A 14,451-nucleotide genomic window follows, 5' to 3' on the forward strand; every position below is an offset into this window, starting at 1 on the left:
TTGGTTTTTTTTTATCACGGTACTAACTCTGATTGTTAGGGCCTTTGTTGAGATCCTGTGCTGAGTCCTAACTTACTCCCTGGATATCACTTACCCAAATACACTGGATATATGGACTCCTCAGCAGCACTGTGGATGTCTTTGTTCTAGAGCTAGGTTTAATCAAAGCAGGGAGGTGGGTGGGAATTAAGAGGGCTACCCTATGCTGAAGGCATGCCTTAGAGTCGAGCTTGCACTAAAAGGCAACGTTCACGTATTACATAAGGGTCCCCTCCCCATACCAAATTATCACAATAAAGTGTAAAAATGAAATCTGTGGGGGAAAAAAGAGAACATATACTTACTTTATCCCCAGTTTATAAACTGGAGGAAGTGACCTCACAATCCTTCTCGTGGGATCCAGAGAATGCCGATTACCTTAAATATCCTGAAGCACTGTGCAGGAACATCTTCCTACAAGATCTGGGATCCTTATCATTCCCAGGACCCCACAGAAGGATCATGACATCACCTTGCATAGGTGCTGTAGGTGTTGGGTTTTTTTTACACTTCTGTGCAGCCAAATGGTATGGATGTCCTGATGTACTAATGATATCCATAGGCACACTGTAGAAGCAAATATAAAAACAACACTTCCGTGTTGTGTTTAAATGTGGAGGGCAGTGGCATCATGAGTGATGTCACTCCACTTCCTTTGAGTAGAGAGACTCGGACAGAACTGTCATTGCAGTGATAATATGCTACAGTGATCTATTGCTGGCTGATTGCATCCACCAGTAGATCACTAGCATAAGTGATCTGCTGCTTCACAACTGCATGGGGGTGTCTGGATCAGGTCTCCACTGACCAGATCCAGACCCTCCACCATGAATTAAAGTAGCATTAAATGCTTAAACATTTTTTCAATAGTGAATCCAGATTAAACAAATATACATTGCCCAGCAGAATATTTTTCCCAAGCACTTACGGTCATCATCAACAGCTCCAACTCTCTCCGCTTGGCTTCCCTGAACTTACTGTCTAGTACAAGATCAAAAGGGACAGAGTAGTCTCCAGCAGCTGTTCATGTAGTAGCCTGGATAAGGGAGGAGTAAGGAAGGAGGAGCAGGGAGAAGCAGAGGAGTGGCTGCCTTGCTGTGCCTGTGTGTTTGTGGAGACACACAGCTCACTAGCACACACAAGGGTGGCTTCATAGGCTCTGCAAGGGAAAGGAGCCATGCTAAAACAGGATATCAGAACCAGATGATTCTACAGGAAACTAAAAAATTTTCACATGAAGGAACATCATCCATTGTAAGTGATTTAATCAGCATTTGAAATAGCTTAAAGACCTTTTGACTTTAAAAATCACTTAAAATGCTCAGGTATGGGAACGCAATATCATTCAATTTTTTTTTGCGATCACAAGCCTGTCAAAAAGTCATTGTCATGCTAATTGTGCCCTTGTCAACCTGACTTAATCTTATCTTAATGTTATGCCAACAATTTACGCAAACCCTTTTTTTTCTTGCACTTTTTTCACAATATAGTATCAAAAGGGAAATATAGCTCTTCTAATGAAAAACACATACGTTCACTTTCAGCTTTAGCATTTCACACTAATTTGATATCATATATAATTTGTCAGTGAATTTTGTTGGTTACATTTTGGGGTAAATAGAGGGGGGGGGGCATTTGGAAAAATAGAAAATAGGAAAATACTATTATATTAACAATAATACGTTATGGGAGACTAAAAACCTAAAAGATAGAATATGCAGAGCCAAGACATTGCCAAAACAAAAACAGTTCTGGAACTCAAATGGATTTAGGGAGAAAAAGGCCTCAAGTGGTTAATGGATTTTAATGACATCACATAAAACAGCCATGTTTGTGATGTTATTAGGAACCATTAAAGCATTTTGCACTCATCATTTTGGCTTAATGCTCCTTCTAGAGGGGAACATTGTTTGAAATGAACAGCCTAGCTGGAGCCTGTGAGCTCATCGAATAAGTGTATTTTTCATTACTCCGAACGAACAAGTGTTCAAAATCCCAACACCACTTGGATATGATATTTTTTAAAGCAATAAAAGTCTCAAGAGTACAATGTTATAGCTGCCATTAAAAAATGCATATGGTAATATATTTACTTTACTTTGCACTGTATATAAACTAGTTGCTCACAAAAATATTGTAGAAGACCATGACAATACTGTGGTGCATACCAGTTAGAAAAAGATACATGAACAAAATATCAAAGAATTTGGCTAATGCCAGACCTGTAGATTGGACCAAGGTGAATGCAATGGTGCATTGTACCAGCCAGTCTGGATATGCAAGCCCTTGCAGAATTTCACCTGCCTTGCTAATTTGCAGGAGTTGGAGACATTCTCATACATGGGAACTGCTCTGCATCTTACATTTGTATTGTGTTTGCATTGCACTTGTAAATGCTTGCTCTTGGATGCTTTAGACATAATTAATCTCTTTTGTGAATAGCAGTCCAGCACATTCTACTATGTTTAACTTACCACACCTGAATGTCTCTTATTCTTTTAAGTTCTAGGCAGTACAAATTAAACTCAACAATAGATAGTGTTTATCTCCAAAGTAATCAGTGGCAAAGACACTTCAAAATGCAAACAGTTCCAAACCCCAGTGTGCACATACCCTTAGGGTCCCAGCAGCTGCTATGGAAAAAAAAGTAAAAACAGGCCAGAAGTTAACTATTCAGGCATTTGTATGCATGCCTTCCCCTCATGTTGTTCTTTTTTTAAACAAAATGAAAAATGCCTTTTCCTTAGCATCAGGTAAAAATTCAGTAAATTTTTGTTCCACAGCTCAGCCTAGGGCATACAAATTACTAGGCTAAAAGATACAGATGTTATAACAGTTCCATCAACTACTGTACATGTTGTGACAGAAAAAGAACATAAAAGCTTGTAAACTAATGCTAACCATTTATTCAAAATGTACTTACTTGTCCAATTATTTTTTCATTGCCTTTTTCTCCAGGTATTTCACTGTTATACTAGGTGAACTAGCATCAAATTAAGCAAGAATTCTTCTGTCAGCATTGGTTAGTAAAGTGTCCTCTTTAAAATGTAATGCATAGCCGGATTTATACTTCATGGCCAACTTGGGTCTTGGGTTTACTCCCCAGAACTAGAATAGATGGCACAGACACACAACACAGTCTGAGGCTGGGGATGGAGAGGCGGAAAGAATCTGCTTATTCTATGTCAATACACCAATGAGCAGGTGGGGCAAACTGTCATGAACTGCTAGCAATTGAGATTTAGGTGTAGTACAGTTCCGGAAAAGGTGAGCTGTAAGTATACATTGCACTATTCCACCAGGAAAAATCCACAAACAATGTAGAGGCAGTGACAACAAGGACCAAGATGGATGGTAATGACAGGCAAAGTGGCATGCAGGATTTTATTTTATTGAACAAGGCAATGTATTACTGTCAGTAACATGGTATGTGTTTGGCTGTGTGCCACCCCTAGCAGCCCTGCTGCCTTAGATCATGGTCAATGTAGAAGTGTGGAGGCTGCCATTGCTGATCAATCCCTGACTCTTTTGCTAACCCCAATGACTGCAGTACATTTTGACAAATATGCAGATCAGGTAAGTTGGGGAAGCTTGTGACAACTGATAAGCAATATAGTAAAACGTGCCTTCTGGATCTGCCTGGCCCTTTTATTCTGTGGAGGTCTGTAGTTTAATTAACAAAAGATTGAATTGTAAGATTGCCAAATGAGTGAAAATACAATTGTATAGGAGATGTATAGGGGATATATACAAATCGTGGTGTGTAGTGCAATATTTATCAGACTGATTTTACCAGCAACATTAAGTGGCAGTTTAGTAAAGGTCTTGGTTTTTTGTTTGAAGTGATTTACTAAAGCAGTAATGTTTTTGCAAAAATTACTCTTCATGGTATCTGGATAACTTCGTCATCAGACAGGTAACCATTGTAGAAAGAGGGTATTTTGGTCAAATGTTAGAAGGAAAATATATTTTCTACAATAGATTATCTCCAGATGAACTTTAGAGGGATCTTCTCAATGACATCCAGAGCTAAAAGGTGAGATGAACCATGGAGTGAGGCACATAATTGTATAACATCTATGTAAAAAGATTTCATTTCATTAAGTCTTCTTTGGAAAGGCTTTTTAAGGCATGCAGGTTCTAGCTGCTAACAGCTTGGTAAGTTGGGCAAACAGAAAGGGCAACAAAGAACCCAGCTGCATGTTGCCCTGGTCAAAGAAAACAGCTTAGATATCTAACTGTTTACCTTTCTGTGAGATAGACAATAGACATAGGAGTTGAATCCAACCAACCTACAAAATGAGTTCCAAAATGGAGTTAAAGGATGACGCCACTCATATCCAAAATTTTTGTGAGCAACGTAAAAGTTTGCATTGAAGGGTATGATGTTAAACAATGCTGATTTTGTATACATAAATCTGGATTGCTCTGTATTTACTGTAGAGGAGATGACCTAGTTTATTCTACGAGTGAGAATTTTAGCTGAAATCCAAATGTCATTTGGAGCAATGTGATCAGATAACACAACGCACAGTACTGTTAGTCCTTGCCTGGTTTAGGGATTATGATAATGAATGATTCCCTCATGCATTGTAACAGCCGTTTCAGATGTTTTTAGCGGCCTTGAATGTCTATATGAATGCCATCTAGGCTGGGGTTTTGCAATTAGGGAAATAAGTGGTTGTCTCTTTTGTTGTCTGTGGTTAAGGGGCTTCCAGAAAAGCACCATGAGCTTGATAAATTATTAGAAATAATAATTCTTGGCTCCCACTGTAGTTTAATTAGCTGGTGATCCTGCCAGTATCCATTACTTTTCTACTTCCTTTGATAGGGTGACAATGCTTCCCTTTCTGATGTGAAATTACAAAGCAGTGTTGTCACCCTGTAGACAAGGAAGTCTTAAATTATTTAAGAAACAAACAATAGGTGTGAGAGCTGTGGATATGGCAATACTACAAAACCAGCAACAGCTGAAAAATCAAGAAAAATATACAAAGGTTTAACAGTGCTCATCATAAACTACTAAAACACTGATTATTTATTCATTTAATGATAGGCTATTTTAGGAAGTATCTCCTGTTTAGAATCTTCGGGTGGTTAAAACCTACACTTCAGAGATTCACATATATATATATTAGAGGTGCACCGAAATAGAAATGTAAAAATCAAAATGAAACCGAAATAAAAAAATATTTTATTTTTATTTATTTTTTATAAACTTTTAAATTTTTTATATTTATTTGTATTAATTTTTTATTAAATATTTTTATTTTTTACTTTACTTTTAGGGGCTTTGGGGGAAATATTAGGGGTCTAAACAGACCCCTGATATTTCCCTTTTAAAATAGAAAAAGAGATTGAGAACACAGAGTCCTCACTTTCTTTTTCTGTATCCCCTGTTATAAATAAACAGGAATCCTCTATGAGTTTTCCTGTTCATTGATAACTTGAGAATATAGTATGTTTACTATAACCACAATTATGAATGAACAGGAGGGGTTATAGATCACTCCCATTCATTCATAATTGAGGATATAGTTCACATACCATGCCCTCAATTATCTACAAACACTCAGCGATCACTGATCGCTGAGTGTATGTACCTAACTCTCCTTCCTGACACATGCTGTCACAGGAGGCTGAGTGAGCGGTGTGAGAGGAGAGCTCAGCCTCCTGTGACAGCGCTGTCTCCGCCCCCACACCGCTCTGCCTCACTGTGATAGGCAGCCGAGCGGTGTGGGAGGAGAGACATCGGCCGCTCACAGCACTCTTGTCCCGCAGCGCTCGGCCGGCTGTCACTTTCTTTCCTCCCCGCTAGGATAGGGAGCAGCGTCCAGCGGGGAGGAGAGACACCTGGGATGTGCCAATGTATCGGCAGGAAAATGGCACTTTCACTTTAAGGGACATAAATTTGTTAACACCTGCTGCAGAAAGTGTGCTCAAAAGTATAGGAAGCAAGAGACAGCAGGTGAGAGAGGAGCATTGAATAATGTGTGCAGATGAGACTGTGAAGCAGTGCTGGTGTTGGTGCTGTGAAACAGCTGAACTTTGCTGAGAGACTCTAAGGTTAAGATTGTGATAACCTTGTGGGCTGAAGCCATCCAAGCCTGTGAGGCTGTCATTATTATTTCTATGCTGAAGAAAGCAATCTGTAAAGTTTATAACTTCTATGCTGAAGGAAGCAAACTTTTACGTTGTTTTATTGTACTAAAGAAATAAAGGACTGTTTATGTTGCTGGCTGTGGAAAATAAATGCCATCACAGATCACTATAGTATTATCTGGGAGTGTATTTATAAAACATTCACAGAACAAACTACTCTGTGAATTTTCTAGTTATATATTTGCACTGCATTATGGCCACTAGATGAAGATGGGGAGCATAGGAAGTTGGCATTTACAAATACATGTTTGTATGCAACTTGGTTTTCAAGCGGACTACAATTGGGAGTTAATAAATAAGTTAATACTTGTGCAATGCAGCTAACAGCACATCAGCATTCCAATGTCCCCTCATGCCACAGTAAAATTATGAGAATCAGAAAGTAGTACCAGCAGCAGCTGTATGGGCAGAAGGCAATGCAAATCCTAAACTTGTTGCAACAAGGTATCAGCATGCTCATTCATCACAGTCAAGTAATGAAGTTATTGTTGACTGGGTGGCTTGTTTGTCTGTGCAGTCACAGCAGAATAAAGAAACCAGAGCCAAAGTACCAGTCAATCCTTCTTGTCTTAATTCCTTTTTAGTGAGTTTGTCTTCTAGTTTCTACTGGTCTCTAGTCTCAGGAGACATGACTGCTTGTGAAGTGGTAACCTCTGGAGCTGTTGGTGCTCTAGCTTCTTTTTCTTAAGATGCCAGACCAACAACACACTCTGACTGCAGGAGTTTGGATAGCAGCAATCAAACTATGTTGGCACATTTGGTAAAGCAATTTTTCTCCAGACCCCTAGATAACACAGTATTTGCCATTTGCCGCATATGTAGCCTGTCCAGACACACATCATGAAACTGCAAAATCACACATCCCGAAACATACAGCAAATAAAGCACTATCATACAATCCTTTTAACCATTATCAGTCCAAATCTTAGTGCAAAACGTTTCAACCATGGTAGGCATTTCTCTCATGTCCATGGATTGAAATTGTCTTCTGCATCAATCATGGGAAGGAAGAAACAGAGTGTGAAAAAGAGGCTGCTATGAATGGTTAGTTCACCCTATCTAACAACCTTATTTTTCTCCTCTTGTCTTCCTTTGCCAATTATTAACTGTGTAATCTACTGTAGTCTATGCACAGGAAACAAAATCTGGCAGCAGACCCTTCACTTATTTACATATTAAACCATCACTTGGTTATGTTTCCGATGGTGTAGTCATTGCCCTACTAGAAAGTAAATACCTCAGTCTTTAAAAAAAAAAAAAGAAAATCAGGGAGTGTGCTCAGTCTTAAGGTGGCCATACACCTGCCGATTATCGTACGATAATCGCGGGAAATCCCGCAATCATACGATAATCGGCAGGTGTATGGAAGGCGTGGAACCATTTCTACTGTGCGACCGCACGTCTTTTGTCTTACGAGCATGTTGGAAAACCAGCCGAAAAAAAGATTTTCGGCGGGTTTGTGGCGAGCTCGTAAGACAAATGCCGCACGGGCCGGTGTGCGCAAGGGCACACTGCCCGCTCAGCATTGAAGTCATCGGAAGCCCTCCCCTCAGCGGAGCGGGCTTGCGATGATCGCAAGTACGATCTGCCTGTCCAAGATGGGCAGATCGTAAGAGCTTTTAATTAGCTTACAACCATTGCAAGACGAAAGTCTTGCGATGGTTGTAAAGTGTATGGCCAGCTTTATTGTAGGATACATAGGTGTAGTTATTTAATTACCAAAGCTGATCCTATGCTTTACACTTGAATGGCTGGGAATATAGCATGCATCTTGGAATACCTAGTCTGCAGATATCTCTACTGATACATGGAGAAGCAGCTCAGCCACCTCCACGAACAATGCAAACCCAATAACTACACAATGCTTCATGGCAACAAAGTAGCAAGCATGAGCTATTTAAGTGCAGGCAGATGTAGCTGATCAGGGATATGTGTTACCTTCTGTGTCACCTATAGCATATGTGTCATGTAAATCAAGATTAGTCAGTAGGGACAACTGCTGCAGAAACAATGTCATTTTTTTTTAATCTCAATATTACTCACTCAATGCCCTTTATACAGAAAGATAAGGACAAGGCAGAAGACAAACTGCGGGACCTGATTTACTGCCATTTTTGTAACAAGGGCCTGTGCTGGGTGGGCGGAAATTCTCAGAAGAAATAGAATGAAAATAAGGAACTCTGTATGGATGGTAATTAAGTGGATGAGAAGTCATAGATGCTACACCTTGGTGATGGGCCTGACACCATGTCTACAAGAAATACCAGTAATGACTGAGATAATGGGATGGATATTTACCACAAAGAATTTCAGTAGGGTGGGCAGAATTGTGTTCTCAGGATGAGTGGCATGCTGCAAAAAGAAGTGACTCTAATTATATGGTTTACCTGGGCTCTGTCTCAGGCCACATTAAAGTCATATTGACTTCCTATAGCAAACATTATTGTAAGCATTGCTTATGGTTGCAGGATTGCTCAAAATCTTTTTTAATTTTTTTCTTTAAAGATTCTTTTTTAATTGATCCTTTGCGTGTTTCCTGCTGTTTTTACCAAATGTGCTGTTTTTAAAAAAAATCTTGTTTTCTATCTATCAATTACTTATATGCCCCCCATTAAAAAAAATGGCCAAAATATTGTTTTGGGTGTAGAGTTTTGGACAAATAGTGAGTTGAGTAGACCTTTGGAAGTTGGCTCACCTTAAAACATGTTAAGTTACTTAATTAGCTCTACAGCTATTATTTATTTATTTAATACAATCAATTCATACATTTATGCATTTCTTTTTTTATTTCTTTTTTTTTTCTGGTATAACTGACTTATAAAACAAGTGATGTGGGGCATGGAAGAGTTTTATTGCACAGCATATTACAGCAATACATTTATTACAACAGCAGCATATAGATGAAAACAATTGTCTGTCAGCCTTGGGAGTCACAAATAAGAAATGACCCTAACTCATAACTTGTCACAAAGCATAGCGAATATCCAGGCTGCAAGATAAAAATCATTAATATAATTTAGTGCTCAAAGACCTTCTTTGCTGTGTGCTGTCAGTCTCATGTAATTTGATGCAATGCTGCTCTAAAGCTCAGGAAACGATAGAACAAAATGTATTTTCTGGCGGTACAAGTTGAGATTAGAACCAGTGATCTAGTTCAGCTTCCACTTCATAACATCATCAAACTGTATGCCTTCTCAGTCAGTGGGGAAGAGGCACAGCTGCACATAAATCAATAGGTAAAAAGCAGACAGGCAGCTAGCCAGCTGCAACACAGTAGGAGGAGATGAGGCACCTCAGTAATACAAGAGACTAATTGCATACATCCCTTGCATTATAATTACAGTTTTTGAGCATTGCTATGCATATGCAGAACAGACTTAGTGGTCACCTATGCATATGTAAAGGGCACTAAGAATGGTATTGTATGTTCTATGTTTTTTATTCTGTGATTTATGTTTTATATATAAGTTCTATCCCATACATATAAGCAGGTCCTCACCCCAGGTTGTCCCTCCATGTAAATCCATTGTTTTAAAAAAAACAACAACATTGTGCTTATATATAACATGCACATGTGCAAGGTACCTATATGTCTTAAGAATGTACCCAGTTTTTTGTTTTTTTAAACTTTTGCATCCTGTGCAAAAAATATATCAAAGCAATTTACTAATGGTTACATTAGCATGGATTCTAGAGTCATGGAGGCGAATACATTATAAATACTTCTGATGTTTTCATTGATTTTCTCTAAATAGATGAGATTCATAAAATAAAAAAAGTAGGTATCTAGTACATAACACTATGGGGGTTATTCACGAATGAGACGAAGGAATCAGCCGTAGCTTTGGCTGATCCTTCGGCCTTCAGTTCAGTCGAACCGAGGGGCTGCTGTACGGGCTATTCACTATAGCCCTACAGGAGCTGAAGGCAGCTGAGCTGCTCAGCCATGCATAAGACATATGCTTCGGCTCGACTGAGCCGAAGTGACAGCCGAAGCATGAAGAAAGGTCAGCTGAAGCTGACCGATCTCCACACAAATGACAGCTGGGCGGAGCCAGTCGTGATCTCACAGCTCGCTCCACCCAGTTGTAATGACAGATCAACGTCCCCAAATGACCTGGGACGCTGATCTGTCATCAGATAACTTCTCTTGTAATCACCCAACATCTTTTCACCATAATCCCCCATGGTTTGAGGCACTGCACAGAAAAAGAAACTGCCATTTTCAACAAGTGCTGTACAATAAATGGAGAAAATACTTGCAGTGTATTTTCACATAGTATTCATTTGAACTTGTTATTGTAACTTTTTTTAAAGTGGACCTAAATGTAAAGTTTACGTCTGCTTAAAACAATTGGGCATGCATTGTGAATGATGAAGGAGGGTAGTTACTTGTATTAAAGTCTTCAAAAACTAAACCTTTAGGTACCAGAAAGAGGTCTTATGTGCTGTGCACCAGTTCTGCAGAAGGTCTGTAATGTGGGGTTAGTAAAGGAAATCTATACTAAGGAAAGTATGGGGGCTGCCATTATTGGCCTCCCTTTCTAAGTATTTTAGTTGCCTATATATATAAGGGTACTATAGATACCCTTTCAAGCAGAATTCTAGACAAACAGCTAAATGCTCAGTTCATATATTTTTACTGTAACCGTGTATTTAGTTATTTGCCTGGAGCTCTCATTGAAATCTGAGCAAGCAAATATATTAAACACACAAATTAATGCAGCTGTGTTTTCATCAATACTTCACAATTTGTATGTTTAAAAGCAACTAGTATAAGTACCTGAATTGGACTTGAGATCAGCCTCTTGAAATCCCTTGTACAGCAGCACTTTAGACTGCATGTGGGAGTGGCAGCATTGGGAGCCAATCAGGTGTGCTGCATGTAAATCTGCTGATGAGGAACATGTTGACGGGAGCAGAGAGCAGAGTGAGTACAGAGTTTACCTCATCACTCTTCTACTGCACCCTTACTGTTCACCTAGCATGCTAGGGGTGAGCACACAATGCCACTGTATTCCTTCAACACAAAATGTGGTGGCATCTGCCTGGCTGTGCTGTGTGGCAGGACTATGTAAATCTCATTACCAGATAGACAGAAATGCAAAGCTCTTGGCAGGTAAAACAGTTGCCCTGCATGCCTGGAGGGTGGCTACTTTTGTCCTCCTTGCTCCCTGTGTGTGTTGTAAAGTAGCCACTGCTCCAAGCTAAATCTACAGCTGAGTGATACACAAATAAGATACATTTTTGTTAATAGTTAGGGCACTTGTATGAATTTTTAGGTTTTAACTCTTGAGTTTAGTGTCACTTTAACAAAACATTATTTTAGCTCGGTTCATAACCAATGTTACATTTATAAGAGATGCACTCAGTAAGGAATACAACTCTAATAAATATAGCTTCAGTTTTGTTGAGGAAAATACAATACATTTAGGTGACCTATATATAACATATAATCTATTGCAAAGGTGTTAGCAGACTTTGTTGCAGATTCCTCTCTTTCTCTGTTCAGAAGAAGTTTGCCCTATCACAACCCTTTATTATCATCATCATCACTGAGTAATCTCATTTCTGTAATAAGAAACAGCATATCATCTCAACAAATCAAGTCTAAAGGTGGCCATACACTCTACAACCATCGCAAGACCTTAGTCTTGCGATGGTTGTACAGGGATTAAAAAAAACATACGATCTGCCTATCTTGGACAGGCAGATCGCACTCTCGATCATCGCAAGCCCGCCCCCCTGAGGGGCGGGCTTCCGATGACCGCAATGCTGAGCGGGCAGTGTGCCCTTGCGCACACCGGCCCGTGCGGCATTTGTCTTACGAGCTCGCCACAAACCCGCCGAAAATCTTTTTTTCGGCTGGTTTTCCAACATGCTCGTAAGACAAAAGACGTGCGGTCGCACAGTAGAAATGGTTCCACGCCTTCCATACACCTGCCGATTATCGTATGATTGCGGGATTTCCCGCGATTATCGTACGATAATCGGCAGGTGTATGGCCACCTTAAGACTGAGCACACTCCCTGATTTTCTTTTTTTTTTTTTAAAGACTGAGGTATTTACTTTCTAGTAGGGCAATGACTACACCATCGGAAACTTAACCAAGTGATGGTTTAATATGTAAATAAGTGAAGGGTCTGCTGCCAGATTTTGTTTCCTGTGCATAGACTACAGTAGATTACACAGTTAATAATTGGCAGTGTGCGCCCGTAAACCTCTGAGGAAGGTTTAATGCGCACACCGGCCCGTTCTAACCAGCCGAGAATCGTACGATTCCCAGCTGGTTTTCGAACATGCTGGTTCGACAGAAGACGTGCGACCGTACAGTAGAAACGGTCGCACGTCTCCGTTCACACTGCTCGATTCTCGTACGAAAAACCGATCGCATACGATTATCGTACGATAATCGCGCAGTGTATGGGCACCTTAAAGGTGGCCATACACCTTCCAATCATCGGACGAAACTTTTCGTCTGATGATCGAACCGTCATAGGATTGTCGTACCTCGGCCCCATCCTGCCCCGATTATTGCAATTCAATCAGCGGTAGTTAAAAAAAACACCTGGATGAATTGCGGTAATCGACCACGCGTATTTTCGTTTGCACATGTGCAGTGTTAATCGCAGTGTTAATCATGCACCATTGTTTTTGGCAAAGCCCACCAAAACACACAGCATGTGCTATTTCGGTGTGTTGCATTGGTGTGTCAGGGTGCCATTCAGAAACCAATGTCACTGCAGTAAGCCATTTGCCAAGCACATTGCAGTTAAATGCATGTTACCATGTTACAGCAGTGCATAAGTGTTAATAGGCCCAAGTTATATCTTTTTCTTTTTTGTGAAAGTAGAATTTTCCTTCTAAACCTCTACAATTTACATTGATGTATTAATATTTAATTTGACCTTGCTAACTGTCATTTTACTGTCCTTTTGCTAATTTAACAAGGTTTCACACAGAACTTTTTCTAAGCATCTCTGTTGTGAAGACTCCAATGGAGATTAATATGTGTGTTAGCTGGCTGAGGTCATAACAGGCAGAAATAATGAATCCGGCTTCAAATTAATTAGATTACAAGTCTTTTTGCCAACTTTGTTATATTACTGCACAAACTTGTAGGTACAATTTCATTTATGCAGCTGTGAGCTTAGTAGGAGTTTCATAAAGTGGATTGTTGTTCGGGGCTGTAGCAGAAATTTGCTAACGCATCTATTTTTATAGTTTATTAATTGCAGTTTAGCTTTCACTCTGCCCTGGAAATAAACAGTGAAGTAACACATGAATGCATGCAGTACGCCTGTCTTCCTGCAGGGCAAATGGCAATGGATGGCGTATTTTCATCTGCTAGACCAAAATAAGAGCTGACCTGTACTATCAAGTGATAAACAGCCTGTTATAGAGGTTACAGCTGTTCAGCTTGACAACAGCAGTCTAGAAAGAAAACAATCTTTATAATGTGTATATATGTTGTATTCCTTTCCTTACCAGAGTTTACAGGAAGACTAGAATCTAATAATGGAATCTAATTGCCTTTTTAGTTCCCATTCACACTGATGTGTTGTGGCAATGAGCAGAAAAACATGCGAATGGTTAACATGCATTATCACATAATTACATAGTTTTTGAGGTTGAATAAAGACACAGGTCCATCAAGTTCAACCCTATGTGTAAGTGTGTGTGGTGCGAGTCCCTGTGTGGTCCTAGGTTTTAAGAGTACCTGTACCCTGTATGTTACGGTTTCTGAGGAAGGTTTAATTGATTTCTGAATGATTCAATACTCTCTGTTCTCTACTCTCATCACAATGTATGTTAATATGAGAACCACACTGCAGTGCAACACAAGGTTACAAAACATGCCCCATAATGCACTGTTAAAAAAAAAAGGTCAGGCACATTTTTAGTGCATTAAGGTGCACTACTAAATTAATATATTATTGGATAGACTGAATAGACCTCCAATTTCTGAATATATCCACCTTACTGAGTATCTAAAGCCAAGAACAAACATTAAATATATTGCAGCTTGCCGGTCCTTAGGTGTGGTGGCTGCATGAGGGCACTATCTGACCTCTCTTGGGTATACTGTATCTTTATACATTGAGTGCCTCATGAGATTCTAAGCTCTTCCAAACTGAACATACAAGTTTAACTGTTATTGGAGACAGGGAGGTGAGGACAGAGAAGAGAAGACTCTTAAAGCACAATGTGATAAGGAGAAAACTATTGAAACAGGTTATCATATCTTGA

This window comes from Nanorana parkeri, unplaced genomic scaffold, assembly GCF_000935625.1.
Source record: "Nanorana parkeri isolate BGI_ZX_2015 unplaced genomic scaffold, ASM93562v1 scaffold427, whole genome shotgun sequence".
Lineage (NCBI taxonomy): Eukaryota > Metazoa > Chordata > Amphibia > Anura > Dicroglossidae > Nanorana > Nanorana parkeri.